Source organism: Arvicanthis niloticus, chromosome 2 (genome assembly GCF_011762505.2).
Source record: "Arvicanthis niloticus isolate mArvNil1 chromosome 2, mArvNil1.pat.X, whole genome shotgun sequence".
In the NCBI taxonomy this organism is placed as follows: Eukaryota; Metazoa; Chordata; class Mammalia; order Rodentia; family Muridae; genus Arvicanthis; species Arvicanthis niloticus.
In genome coordinates, this window is record NC_047659.1 from 85,581,782 (window position 1) to 85,586,388 (window position 4,607).

Below are 4,607 nucleotides of genomic sequence, written 5' to 3' on the forward strand. Positions count from 1 at the left end.
GACATCCTGCCTCAAAACATATAAAGTATGAAGTCATAGTGGAAGACACTCAATGGCAACCTTTGGCCTTCACACACATGTGCACCATCCTTACACACACACACACACACACACACACACACACACACACACACGAGCATTACACTCAGACACACACACACACACATGCACGCACACACACACACACACACAGAGTGCTACATATATAAACTTTATAAAAGATGGAATTGGCCAATCTTTTCAGATTTCTGACCCAAATGCCTGGAAAGATTTTTTTTTTTTTAACTTAACAAAACTTAACATCAACCTCGGTTCAATTAAATCTGCATTTCTATTCATTCACATTTTTATACACGCTTCAGAAGATTCTAAGATGAACTCTGAGTTCAGAGTCAGACCATGGCAGCAGCAAACACCACCTGTTAGGTAGAAAGGAAGAGTCCAGCTTTGCCTGGGGCCACGTTCTCAACCTTTTCATGTCCTTCTGCCAAGGTATTCATTAATTTCCCAATGCATCTGGCACTCTTACTCCTGGGTCTCACAAAGCTCTTCTACGTAGACTTTTTTTTACCTTCTTCTATTTTTTTCTCCATCCCATTCTAGTTCATCCCCAAGGCTCAGCTCAAGGAAAACGCAATATAACTTTTGCTAAAATAGACTACAGTGGCTATGTTAAGTGAATAATATATAATTTTTGTGTAATAATATAATGCTTGATTAGTTCCATAGTTCCATTTTACTCAGTGTCCTGCTGGAAGCAGAGTTTTCTGTGTGGTACCTGGAACAACAGCAGAAATGTTAGCTGGGAACTTGTTAGTGATACAAGCTCTTCATACACACTGAAGAGGACTTTCTGGGGTGGGCCTAGCTTTTCCAGATTTAATCCAGAAAAGGTAAAGTTTTAGTATACCTGTGATGGAGTATCGTCCTTGAGGAAAAAGTAACACATTTTCATTCTCTCTCTCTTTCTCTCTCTCACCTTTTCTTCCTGCTTCACTGCCTCTCTCCCCCCCTTCCTGCTTTCTTTCTTTCTTACTGCTATACCTCAGAGTCTACCTCAATATCCTATGAGAAGAATGTACTTTATAAATATTTACTGGATGATTAATAGAAGGCTCTAAGAGTCTGACCTGGAAAGGAGTGCAAGCTGCTTAGATGGGCCGGTGGAGCAGACCTGGGGGTGGGGATATTAGGCAGAGCTAGTGCTAAAGAGAATCAGAGGCATGAGTTAAAATAGGAAGTCTAGGGGAACAAAAGAACTATGACATTCTCCTGGAGGCACAGGAAGACTTTGGGCAGAGTCAAAGGTGTGTGTGTGTGTGTGTGTGTGTGTGTGTGTGTGTGTGTGTATGTATGCTTGCATTTGTATATATGCATGTGTGCTTGTGTGTCACCACACACCTGTGTGAGTCAGAAAATAAAACTCGGGCCATCAGGCTTAGCAGCAAGCATCCTACCCACTGAATCATCTCGCCAGCTCCCATATGAAAAAAGAACTTATTTTAAACCAGCAACAAATAAAACCTTATATCTTTTATTCTAATAATAATGCATAAATTCTGACCTTGATTCTTAAAAGTATGTAACCCAGCCCCAGTAGTGGGTTCTTGTCTTCCTAACTTTCAGGATGGGATTGTCCTCTCCTTGACTTGCCCCCTCAACGCCTCCATTCAGTCATGGATCTACTCTGTGTCTGATAGTATTCTTGTAATTTGGTTTTAAAATCTCTTCTTGGGCCAGGTGGTGGTGGCACATGACTTTAATTCTAGTACTCCAGAGGCAGAGGTAAGCAGATGTCTGACTTTGAGGCCAGCCTGATCTACAGAGTAACTTCCAGGACATGCCAGGGATATACAGAGAAACGTGGTCTCAAAACAAAACAGAAACGAAATAAATAGAAAACTTTAAAAAACTAAATAAATAATAAACAAATGAGATCCCTTCTTGGCTCATATTCTTATACCTAAGTCTCCTTTTTTAAAGACAGATTTCCTTGATGATAACTGTCAAGGGAGAAAATTTTGTCACCATCTGCAGAGGGGGAGTCTTGCTTTTCTAGGAATGGCAGTATCAGGATGTCAACCCACTCCATGGTTCAAGGTTACCAAGAAAGATAAGATTCACACAGGCAGTGGATGGATCAATGCTTTAATTATATACAGGAGATACCTAGCCAGACCAGCGTCAGCAGTAGGAGCCCACTCCCACACCAACAGCTGATGCAGGGTGATGATCTGTCTACATGTACTCCTTCCACACTTTAAGTGAAAGACCCAGTTTCCTGCTGCCAAAAGCCAGTGCCATTGTGGGGTTGCCCAAGTTCCAGTTGAGGTATGGGCTAGAAAGAGCAAAAGAGTGTATAAGGCGGGGAATAGTATCCCTACACAAGTGAGAAGCCAAACATAGCCTATGAAAACTCTTACCATTGCTAAGAGGAAGATTTCTGGATCAAAAGCTTATTTGTGTGACCTCACAGAGCTTTTGAGAAGCTTGGAGTTGAAGGACCCCTTGGGCTCATTCCACTTACTCCTTTACTACACACCAGGTTGTTTTTGTCTCCCACGTGTATCTGACTGGATGCATCACAACTCTTATGCTAACAGTCCAGTGAATCCATCCAGTTTTTAGCCATCCCCAAGTATGTTTCAGGATGCTACAAATTTAACCTTTCACTCCTAAAAGACTGAATATATAAGTAGACAGTGGCCAGAGCATATATGACCATAAAATTCCTGACCCAGTTCCTCAGCAACTAATCTTAGAAAAAGACCCTGAGTATTAGGACTATCCTGTACCTCACTGGTACAAATTGGCATAATTATGCTCTAATTGTATTTTGAGAGAAAAGTTTCATTTTAACAGGAAGGGTGATGTGTAGGAGGAGCTAAGGTAGGAGGAGTACTGAGAGGAAGAAAAGGAGTAAAAAGAGGAGAAGAAGAAGGAGAGGAGAAGCTAGGTGATGAAAGAGAGAAAGAGGGGGGAGACAGGGAGGCAGATATTCATGTATCTCCACCAGTCAAAGATAGTTGTTATATCTAGGTTGGTCAGTGGGTTACACCTCTGATTGAACAATTCCAAACTTATAAAGCCTATGATTAACATTATTTTTTAAAAAAATGTATAAATGCAAAAAGGAAAAAGGGGCATGGGATAGGGGTTTCCTAAGGGGGGTGGGGGGGGAATGGGGATAGGGGATGCCATCTGAAGTGTAAATAAAATATCTAATAAAAAAAAAGAAAAGAAAAGAAAAGAAAAAGACCCTGAGCTTCCAGCAGTAATCCTAGAATGGTAGAGAATTAGTTAATGACTGTCAGATTACATACTTTTCTTCAATTCCTCCTTCCAACTCAGAATCAACCAAAGAAAACAAAACACTTCCAAATCAATTTAATAAGATCCCCTGTATTGAGTAGGAACTCCACAGAAAGGCCAACAGAGTCAACTAACCTGGACCCTTGGGGCTCTCAGAGACTGAACCACAAACAAAAGAACATACACAGGCTGGACCTACACCACCTCCCTGCACATATGTAACAGGTGTGCAGCCTCCCTGTACATATGTAACAGATATGCAGCTTGGCCTTCATGTGTGTCCCAAGCAACTGGAGCAGAGCTATCCCAAAAGCTGTTGCCTGTACATAGGATATGTTCTTCTAGCTAAGTTGCACTATCTGGTCTCAGTGGGAGAGGACCTCACAGAGACTTGATGTGCCAGTGGTGGTGGGTAGGGGGTAACCAGGGGGACTCTACCCACTCAGAGGAGAAGCGGAGGGGAGGCAGTAAGCAGAATGCAAAGTGAATAAGTTAAAAAAAAAAATCCCCTGTGTTTGTGAGGTCAGCCTAAGCCTCCTGTGCCAGTAGCCTCCACACAGGGCATGCCTGGTGCCTTTCTTTGCTCTACAAAGAAGCTTCCGGAGTCCTCCACTTGTCTTTGACTATGATACTGGATACTCTCCCTTCTCATCAGCTCTGAATAAATAAGCTCCTGTTTCTCATTAGGATGGCTCTTTAAAAAGAAAAATTTTCCCCTTAGAGCGATTTTATTCTTACATATTAGTATGATGTAAATTAAATTTAGAACAATCTAGATAATCATGGAATGAAATTCATAATTAGAACATGTGATCAAAGGGGAGAAGATTATTCTGCATAATAGAAACTGAAGAAACATTTTTGATTGTTTAGAAATGAGACCACTATTACTGACACCAAAACTAAACAAAGATTGATCAAAAAAGAAAATTATGGGCTAATATCCCTTATGAACATAGATGCAAAAGTTCTTAATGAAATATTTACAAACTGATTCAAGAAGACATAAAAAATGTTATCCTCTACAATCCAATTTGCTTTATCCTAGAGATGCAGAAATAATTCAACCTACAATAAATGTAATCCACCACATAAACAGACCAAAAGGACAGAGACAGTAGGATTGTCTCAGAAAAGCATTTGACAAAGTCCAATAACCCTTCATTATAAACAGTCTGGAGAGATCAGGCAGAGAAGGGCCACATCTCAACACAACAAAGGCAATTTAAAATAAGCTCAAAGACATCATTCTATTTTTTTTCAACATCACATTTTTATTTATTTTCTGGGAATTT